Source organism: Oryctolagus cuniculus, chromosome 10 (genome assembly GCF_051225735.1).
Source record: "Oryctolagus cuniculus isolate XC-2025 breed Fujian yellow rabbit chromosome 10, ASM5122573v1, whole genome shotgun sequence".
NCBI classification, from domain to species: domain Eukaryota; kingdom Metazoa; phylum Chordata; class Mammalia; order Lagomorpha; family Leporidae; genus Oryctolagus; species Oryctolagus cuniculus.
Genome location: NC_142876.1, coordinates 4,983,779 through 4,994,952, shown reverse-complemented (window position 1 = coordinate 4,994,952; position 11,174 = coordinate 4,983,779).

The window sequence follows — 11,174 nt, the reverse complement described above, 5'->3', positions numbered from 1 at the left end:
GTTGCCGTGAAGGCTAATCTAAGTTTAGCAGCTTAAAACAGCACAAGTTATTTCCTTACGTTTGTGAATCTAAACCAGGTCTTGCTGAGCTAAAGGTTCTGGGGGGCTACAATCTTTAGAGAAGCTTTAGGATATAATTTGTTCCCTTGTCTTTTCCACTTTGTAGAGGCCACCTGCATTCCTGTCCCATGGCCCCCTCCACCATCCACGGAGCCAGCAATGGTGCATCCAGTCTTTCTCAGGTCACGTCACTTCTGCCCCCTCCTGCTCTTGCACAGCCCTTTGTGATCAAAAGAGACCACTCCAGGGTCATCTCCCTCATTTGGAATCAGTGATTAGCAAACAAATCCTATTTGCAATTTGATTCCCTTTTGCCATGTAAGGTAAAAAGTTCACAGGCTCAAGGGACTAGGATGTGGGCTTCTTTGGTGGGGGGCTGTCATAGCTTTTCTTTTTAATTTTTATTTGTTTAATTTATTTGAAAGACAAAGAGAGACAGATATACAAAGCTCTCTCATCTGCTTGTTCACTTCCCAAATAACCATGATAATCAGGGCTGTACTAGGCTAAAACTAGGAGCCCAGAAGTGAAACCAGGTCTCCCATGCGGGTGACAGGTACCCAACTACTTAAGCCATCACCTGATGCCTCCCAGCATGCACATTAATAGGAAACTGGAATAGAAAGCGGAGCTGGGACTCAAACCCAGACACTCCAACGTGGAAGGCAGGCAGCTCAAGCTAACCAACTAAACCAAATGCCTGCCCATGGGGAGAGGCATTAGCTTACCTGCCACAGCACTCAGGGCCATCCTATCAATTCATGGGACACTTGGAATATCCCTTTTCTCTTTCTCCATTACCCAGGGTATCTTGCCTTTTTTCCTTCTAAATGTTAATGATCACACATGTTGTACATTGTATAGAGAGAATTTCCACAGAAAGGCAGCAATTTGCAAGGCAGATATGCTTTTTGATAGGAAGAGTTTGGAACAAGTTGGGATAGCCAATGTCAGCTGTATGTCCTACCTGGAAAGTATCTTTAAAATACAGTCTTCTGAGGCTGGCGCCGCGGCTCACTGGACTAATCCTCTGCCTTGCAGCGCCAGCACACCGGGTTCTAGTCCTGGTAGGGTGCCAGATTCTGTCCAGGTTGCTCCTCTTCCAGGCCAGCTCTCTGCTGTGGCCAGGGAGTGCAGTGGAGGATGGCCCAAGTGCTTGGGCCCTGCACCCCATGGGAGACCAGGAGAAGCACCTGGCTCCTGGTTTTGGATCAGTGCGGTGCGCCAGTCGCAGTGCTCCGGCCGCGGCGGCCATTGGAGGGTGAACCAACTGCAAAGGAAGACCTTTCTCTCTGTCTCTCTCTCTCACTGTCCACTCTGCCTGTCAAAAAAAAAAAAAAAATACAGTCTTCTTGTGGGGAGCAGCTCGGACTAGACTAAGTTACTGGAATTAAGACTTATTCTATGCATCTGCTCTCCTCTGTGGGGAGCAGCTCGGACTAGACTGGGTTACTGGAATTAAGACTTATTCTATGCACCTGCTCTCCTACAATATGGCGCTGGGAGAGAAGTAAACAGCTTCCGCACAGCTGCCTCCAGTTCAACTGATAAACTGTAGGACCTGCTCCTGATTGGAGAGCAGCGTACTCGGCGTGTGGGCAGCCGAGTTAGGATTGGCGGAGGAGGACTATAAAGGAGGAGAGAGACGGCATGCACCGGGAACATCTATGGGGAACATCTAAGGGAACCCGTGCAGCCCCCGAGAGAGCCGGCCGGCGGTGTGCCGCTCCCCTGCGGAAGTGGGGAATGCGGCCAGGGGGAACTGCCCTTCCACGGAGGTGGAAGGGTCGGCAGCCAACCCGGGAAGAACCAGCAGCAAACCCGGGGAGGGCCGAGCAGACGAAAGAACAGCGCAGGGTCCTGTGTTGCTCCTCCACGAAGAGGGGGAGCGACATAATGGTGCCGTGACTCGGATATGAAGCCTAGGCAGGACTCTGTGTCGTTCCTCCACGAAGAGGGGGAGCGACACTTCTGGTGATTGTGGACTGTCTTCTTGGAGACTTGACTCTGTGCTTCACTACACCAAGAATTACCCTAAATGCTGAAACAAGGTTTGAAGGCTATTGTGTGTTGTTGAGTTTAAACCAGAAAACAGACACACACATGTACACAAGCACTTGCTTTCTGCAATCACTCTCTCTCTTAAGTAGCTTCAATCTCCAACTATTGATTTATAAACAAACAAAAAAATGAAAATACTTGCTTGGCAGGAAGAATTATCTGCCCCACACGTTTTACATGACTGGCAACAATTGGCAGCTGAGAGAAGTAACACAAAAGCTGATTGAATGTTACTGGTTGACCTTTGGAGACAGATGCACAGAATAACCTGCGGCCCATTCAAGACCGACTGTCCATGGGTTCCCCACCCTCAGCAACTAGGAAATGAAGGACATCAAAGGCTAAAATGAAATGGCATATGCTTGAAGCCCTGGCTATAAACCTGGTTAATGGAGCCACACGGAGACCCAACAAAGCTTGCCTAAAGTGACTCAAAGCCTAGCAGTACTGAATGGATCTCTGGTTAGTGTACCCATGGACAGTATGGGGAGGGTACCCATGGAGAAGCTCTGGTGGCAATGTGAACTTCATTTTTCTCAAATTTCTGGACAAAGACACCCTCCAGTATGTTAGTTCCAACTCCTGGATTCGGTTTCTGGATGGAAGAGGTTCTCTTTTGTTCTTCAAATCTCCTGTTAAAATATCCTAGCAACCAACCTGTTAGGGTGCCTGTCTTCTCTCCATTGTGCTTTTTGGTTAGTTAACCTGTTCAGCTGTCTCTCTGGCTGTACATCTAGAGAGATATCTTTGAGGCAGTCAGGAATAATAGCTATGTTATATCTTGAATACTCCTAATAATCCTTCAAGGGACATTAAGCCAGAGCCAGGACAACGGTGTTTGAGGCAGAGTAGGAAGCATGCTGATGAGAAACAGGTCTCACACCGTGGTGCTGCTGTGTCCATTGCAATCGTTAGTGGCTGGAGTTCCCCTGACTGCTGCACACAGCCACAAGGGAACTAAGCTCCACACTGCCTTGCTTTTGCATTCAGATCATATCCTTCATTCAGAGTATCCTCTCTACTGGAATAGAGTGCAAAGAATTATTAACTGGATGAACTCTGGCAGATACCCCAAAAAAGAAAATGGCAAAATGCATTTTAACTTAATAAAATTTATTTTAAAGACACACTATTTACATTATAGAGGGTATAAAATAAAGATTTTGTCTACTAAGTGGGTATATTTTTTACAATTTAACAACTGGCTAATTTGGTTGCAGTAAGTGAAGTAAAATGGAAAAATATATGACTATGTAGTTCCTAGCAAAATCTGTATGTTTTCCAATTTGTAACTATCTTAAAACCGCTATGCCATTAGGGTGTCTGGCTGGAATATAGCCAGAATTGATTTTACAAAAAATGGCAAAACCTAACTATGGTTATTTTCTATGTACAGAAATGATGTTTGTCTAAATATTTTCCTTAAACCATACTGTGATTAAATGTGAATGGATTTATGGGTTTGGATCCCTTCACCCCAAGGCCACAGTGTGCTTCTTGCCTGAACCATATCTGCAAGTGCCAAACCTTTCCCATCATTGAATTTGATCTTCATGAAATCAAAAGCAGAGATTGTCACACTCATATCACAAATTGAAAAATTATTGTTAAAAAGTCATTTTGCTAGCCCGAGGTCTCAGGCAATTTAGGAAAATGTTAATTAATGGAGAGGAACAATTTTCGAATCCATTCAGAACTAATGGTTTCCCATCATTAAGTACTTGCTGTGAACTTGAGTCAAATCCTGCAATTCTCACAACTACCCTAGAGCTGAGTGCCGGTGTCCTCGTTTTGCTATGGGCAATCCCTGCAGGTACAGGAGGAAGAAGATGTGGAAAATGCACTAGCAGGTCATGCCACACTAGTAATCCTCAGGAAGACAGACTGACCGGAGGAGACAGATGGCTCCTTCCCAGTGGGGAGAAAGTGCGGCCACAGGACGAGTCAGGAAGATGGGTGCTGACCCTGACACAGCTGGAGGAGTGCTTTGTACAGGGCATTACATAGGTAGAAAGGTGCACACCAGAGTAAGTTATTTAGCAAAACCATTTGTAAATGGTTACTACTTTGGAAGATTCAGAGAATGTCAATGAAAGCACAAGAATTGATTTCAGCAGGACATTTGGCCAAGTTCTTACTACCATTTAAATCTTATGTGGTTTGGGAAATGCTTCAGTATAAAGATAGAAAAAATTATTCTTCACCTGCAGAGAAAGCTCCATGGATAAGTTGCAAGTTGGATGAAGATACAGGCTCACCTTTAATAAATTTGTAGCTGACATGAACTGAGATAGACGACAAGTGTCTCAGATGGCAGACAACCAAAACAGTCCAGATAGACATGAACAAAGGCCTGAAATCGGTAGTATGACACTGCATGGTAATGTGAAATCTTACATATGATGGGAGAGAGTTCACCAAATATCAATTTTTGTTAGGAAAAAAAATGCTGATCTTATTTTCCCACAAACTAAGAGTCAACAAACAATATTCTACAACAATTTTAATCTACTCTAATAAAAATAATATCCAAGAAAACATACAGAGATCTCTACTATTACATAAGCTGTTTATATCTCCTCTGGACCATTCTACTCTGTTTTGGATTCACTATGTTTTACAAGATTTATTTATTTATTTGAAGAGCACATTTACAGAGAGAGAGAGAGACAGAGACAGAGAGATGTTCCATCTACTGGTTCACTTCCCAAGTGGCAGCAACAGCCAGGGCTGGGCTAAAGCCAGGAACAAGGAGCTTCTTCCAGGTCTCCCACGTGGATGCAGGGACCCAAGCACTTGAGTCATCCATCACTCAGAATAAAATTGAAATTTCCTTCCTCATCTGAAAAAAGCACTTCAGATGTAGTCCCATCTGCCTCAACACCTGTTTTCTTGCCAGTTTCTCCATTTCCCAACCAGTGTCCCCAAAACTTTTTAGTCACTAACCCTAATATATCCCAGCCTCTAGCCATACTGAAATCCATCCAGTTCCTCAAAAACCCATTCTCCACTTTGAGGCTTCCAGGTTTGATGTTTCCATTTCTTTGCTCCTTGTCTTTTCTGAGTCAAACTTCAGTTCTCCCCTTGAAAATTTCCTGTAGGAAGCAGTTCGTCCCCACATCTTCCTACAGAGATAAGACTGGGACAAGGACCGCTCCTCTATAATCTCAGAGAAAAATTCCTGCACCCTGGGGTGATACTATTTGTTCTTCATTCTAATTGCCTGAGATCTACACTCACATATTGGTCTTCGTGAGCTCATGAATACAGGGGTTCAAGTCTCTACCGTTCCTAATGATGTTCCCAGTATTCAGTGAAGTCCTGTGATTAAAGGCATAATATTTGGGGCCAGGATTGTGGTGTAGCGGGTAAAGCCACCACCTGTAATCCCAGCATCCCATACAGGTGCTGGTTTGAGTCCCAGCTGCTCCTCTTCTGATCCAGCTCTCTGCTGTGGCCTGGGAAAGTAGAGGAAGGTGGCCCAAGTGCTTGGGCCCCTGCACTCACGTGGGAGACCCAGAAGAAGCTCCTGGCTCCTGGCTTCAGCTCTGGCCATTGTGGCCATTTAGGAAGTGAACCATTGGATGAAGATTCTCTCTCTCTCTCTCTCTCTCTCTCTCTCTGCCTCTGCCTCACCCTCTCTGTAACTGCTTTTCAAATAAATAAATAAAAGTCTTCTTATAAAAAGCATAATGTTCTATTTTTCAAGAGAGGATAAATTTAAAACCACTATGGGAAAGTCACATGAAGGGCGAAAATACCCAAATAAAGGGAGGATTCCTGCTGTTTGCCTGGGCCTCCTGGGGTGATGCCTTGTCCCCTCCCAACCTCAGGGCCCAGCCCTGCCAGATTCTGCATCTGCTACATCAGGAAAGAAAATTCACTTGACTCTTGGGACACCAGCTCTAGACAGGATTTTGTACTCCTGTTGACTCCTCACCCTGGATCATTTATAAACTAATGAAAGAAATTCTCTTTTACTCTGGAGACAATTCCTCAGAGAACTGTGTGTTCTGTCAGAGTGATTGGCACTTCACATTCTGAATCCAAATTTTGGTCTTCTTAGTAGTGAAATTTAAAAGAATTGGTAAATCCATCTACAATATTCTTATTTGGCATGACAAAAATAAAAGAATTGTATTTCTTAAGAATTAATGTTTTTGTGAAAATGTATACTTCACTTTATAAAATCTTTTAGCACTAACAAGATCTAACTATTAAGTGTATGGTTCAGATGTTTATTTTTATCCTGTGATCATTCAATAGAAATTATTTGCATTAATTAAGTTTATGAAAAATTATATTAACATATTACTGAGCAAGCACTGTACTTATTTATGGCTTATGAACTGCAAACATAGGTGAGTTGGGAAACACATCACATGGGAATGTTCTTTTACAAATTTAAGTTGTAAAAAGATCTATGTGCATGGATGTGTATATTTATATCAATAGTCAAAAATTCTACATCTCAAAATTTCTAAAAAATTTTAGTGAAATTGTCCTTTGTCTAACATATTTCCAAACGCCTGAAGCATGAAGCATTCATTATGAATTGGAACTTGAAAGGCAACTGAGGGCAGCACATTTGAGAAACTCCTTTTAGGGTGAGATGCGAGGACACAATTCTTGGTGCTCTCAATTTTGTGTTCTGACTCTGAGGCCCACACAATGGCAGCCTGCCCACTTCCCTGCCAAGGTCACTCTGTGGCGAGGATTAGGAAGTATTAAAGAGATTAAAAGGAGGAAAAGATAATTACCAAATATCCAGTTCATTGTATAAAAGCGTGGTAAAATCAAATACATAATAAAACGTCTTGATTATAAATTGTGGGATTATCTTTTACAGAAAACTGTATTCCAAACAGAACAGGGAAAACAAATTGCTTTATCTGCATTTAATCACTACACAATATAAGCTTTTAAATTATACTGAAAGTGCACAGAACGTAACTATTTTTTACCTGAAAAGTGCATTTTCTGAATTCATACTATTAATAAATATCTGTGCTATGCTTACTGTTTAAAAATTATGTCAAGGGGCCAGTGATTTAGCATAGCAGATAAAGTCACCGCCTATAGCACCAGTATCCCAAATGGGCCTGAGTTCGAGTCCCAACTGCTTCACTTCAGATCCAGCTCCCTACTAATGCACCTGGGAAATCAGCAGAAGATGACCCAAGTACTTGGGCCCCTGTACCATGTTGGGTACCCAAAGGAAGCTCCTGGCTCCTGGCTTTGGAGTGGCCCAACTCTGGCCATTGTGGCCATTTGGGGAGCGAACAGATGGATGATCTCCCTTTCTTTCTCTCTCTCTCTCTCTCTCTCTCTCTCTCTCTGTACCTTTCAAATAAATAAATAAATAAACAATTGTGTCAAAATGTTTTTGTTAAAAGTCTTAACCCACCAATTCTGGATATCCAAATATCCTATAATTATAACATAGAAAGTGCAACCTTTTAATTCATTGTATGACCTCAGAGCCAGCGTTCACTGATAATGATTTTCCCTTGAGTTTACGTTTTGTGCCTGCCTCTCAAGTGCTCCTGTTGATTTATTACAATCACTTCTCTATAGGATTTTGGAAGTTAAATTCAACGTCTCAACTTTCATTTCTCATGCACTGGAGCCCCACTCAGAATGCTGCCTGCATTCCGCTGTCCAAGTTACTGACCAGCACCCGAGGCAAAGTTTAGCTGAAACTATCTCATAGCCTTGACAATAACCTGAGATGAAAAAATGGCATTTAAAGTGGCTTTCATACGGTTCTCCTTAATTTCCGATCCCCATCACACAGCATAATACCATGTGAAACATTTTGTCTATATGAGAAAACAAGTATCAATTAGAATACTCCTCGTGGAAGCTATGTGGTTAATCAAGTAAGGCTGCTATTGTTCTAAATATACTTAAAATTAGCTTACAAGAGTTTACTTATGAAACAGTACACAAACAACACAATAAAAAATCGAGTTGCATTACTTTTATTTGCCCCATTTACTAATCCAAAACAATTCTGTGTGGCTTGATGGTTCTCATTAGTTAGTACAGTTGGTTTTATTGCTATCTCTTATGAGTCTTTCCAAATCTCAAGTTCAGTCTCTAATGATGAATATTAACCGACTCTGAGAATATTCGAAGGATGTGTCAGCATTCTGAGTGTTACCCCACCAAATCTCATGTTCTGATCTGAAATATCTCCAGGGCAGCATGTAGTCACCCAGGGTGATTGCTTTCAAATGGACACTGCTTAATTTGATGTGCAATTATGGCAAATAATTAGGGAACTCATTTGCTCAAATCTATAAAGGCAAATAAGTTGCAGTACTGAGAAAGATTGGATGGAACTTCTAGAATTTTATGTTACTCAACATAGCTTCTCTATGTCCTTTACTGAGTTTATCCTACAATATTCTAGAGAGTTGACCCCAACTACAGAAAATACTTAATCATTTTGGAAACCAATATCTAAGATATTATATAAGAAGATGTTACATAAGAAGAGAGTTTTAGTTTTAATGTTCTCTGCCTCAAAGTTACATTGTTTTAGTTCAAATAAGAATGCTGCATAAAAGCAAATCAACTAAGAACAGATTCCAAAGAGGTAGAAAAGATCCTCATTAAAAATTTCTTTTTGCAATAGAGTAATAAATCAAATAATGTAGAGCTATAAAAATATGAGTTTCCTTTTTCAAACCACTATATCCAGGAAATTATTCTTTATTTTAAAATCACCAATATCTTTCTTCGTGATTTGAAATGAGGAAAAATAACATTGCAAGTGGAGGGTAAATTATGTTTCAAAAACGTGTTAGAAATTCAAGCATAGAGAAACATCTTTTTCCATGTTGGAAAGAGAAAAGGAGTAACTGCTTTAAGGGGCATGATTGAGAGGTGCATGGTCGAGAAGGGTGCTAATGCACAGCTCCGCCCCTGAGCCCTCGCTGTCTGTCTCCACGTCCTGCGCCACTGGATTCAGAACCTTCAGGTCACTCTGCTTGTTTCTGGCAACCTCCCCAACCCTGCAGTGCTGTCAAAGTGGGAAATGTTCCTAAACAGCAATCCATTCTGCTTCCGGTCCCAGCTGTTGCTGTGTTGGCTGCTATCGCCAGCCTTGGCAGTCATATCCCAAAACTATTTTTATAGACCTTACCACTTTTTGTGGATTTGTTTTGAGTACAAGTGCATACCTAGTGCTGAAGTTTGACTTGAACGATAAATCATGTCATGTCTGTGTGAGAATTTGGCGAGTGGACCTCAGGAAGGGTACTGACAACAAAGAAAACTGGCTACATGGGCTCATGAGGCTGCCTTGGGATGAGCAGCAGGGTAATGATCAAGAGAAAGCACAGGGGCCTCTGGGAACCAGTGGGGACTGCACATGCATGTCCACCTGGTGAAAATTCATAAAGGTTTATACAACTTAGTTATGTGCTTTTTGGCATGTAATTGCATTTCTCCTAAAAATTGTTTAAGGTAACAAAATATACAAATTCTCTCCACAGAGATAACCATAAAGTTCTATTGTAAAATATCAAAGAAAAAAGTAGGTAAGTACAATTATCATGTTCTTAGTTGGAAATACGTATTATTATAAAGATATCAGGGGCCAGCTCTGTGGCGCTGCAGGTTAAGACCCTGTCCTGAAGTGTTGGCATCCCATATGGGCGCCGGTTCGAGACCCAGTTGCTCCACTTCTGATCCAGCTCTCTGCTATGACCTGGGAAAGCAGTAGAAGATGGCCCAAGTCCTTAGGGCCCCTGCACCTGCATGGGAGACCTGGAAGAAGCTCCTGGCTCATGGCTTTGGATCAGCACAACTCTGGCCACTGCAGCCAGTTGGGGAGTGAACCAGCAGATGGAAGACCTCTCTCTCTCTCTCTCTCTCTCTCTCTCTCTGTCTCTCCTTCTCTCTCTGTGTAACTCTGACTTTCAAATAAATAAATAAATAAATCTTTAAAAAAAGATATAAAATTGCAAGTTCCCCAGCAATATATGTGGGAAAAGGTGGAAGATGGCCCAAGTATTTTGTTTCCTGCCACCCACATGGGAGATCTGGCTGGGATTCCTGACTCATGGTTTCAGACTGGTCTACTGCTGGCTGTTGTAGGCATTTGGGGAGTGAATCAGCAGATGGAATACTGATTGTCACTCAATCTGTTTTTGAAATAAACATGTATTTTTAAACAAATCACCCCAAATTTATCTGTGCATTCAACACAGTTTCAGTCAATATCCCAAATATCCCACTGTGTGTGTACATGTGTGTATGCATGTATGTGTGTGTGCGTGTATGTGACTTGAGCAGTTAATATTTTATTTATGGAAGGGAAATAACAAAACTCCAAGACTAGCTGAAAAACAATAGTGAGCTTTGTTAAAAGAACAGAACATTGATGCCGATGGGAAATAACCTGTGGTCAGCATGTAACCTGACCTTATGTGGTTATTTGGTCTGTGTTTGAAGCTTCACTTTGGAACACTTGGGCAAAGGAGAGGTTGGCAGTAAGTCTATCTTGAATCAAAAAGTAATTCTTGAAAATGGAACATGCACCTGGAAGAAATGAAATTAATTTGTGCACAGTTTACCCAAAAATTAACTCCAGGTTGAATATAAATCTTATATTAAAAGCACAATATGAAATATTTTAGACAGTAAGATATAAGGATTTCCTTACCATGACCTCTACTCAGAGAAAGACCTAAACAAGACTTTTAAAAAAAAACCAGTAAGTAGAAATAAAAACTATGATGTTTTACAACATAAAAACCAAGGAAGTCCCTTGGAAAAATAGTCACAAGTGCTCCAAAAGAGGAGCTGTCCACAGGTGGTGGTGAAGTTCCAAGTTTATTAAGTTGCTTAAGAACTTACAGCTGATTCAGAGACAAGACTTAGAAAAGACAGAGGTGAACCAGGCCCTGAGCATTCTTTCTTGTTCCCCACACCTCTGAACTGTAAGGAGTGCCCTTGGGAAGAGCTGGGTGGTAACACTGGACTCATTATATTTCACCTATTTCTTCAGCATCCACTGAGTGCCATGAGCCCAAGAACTA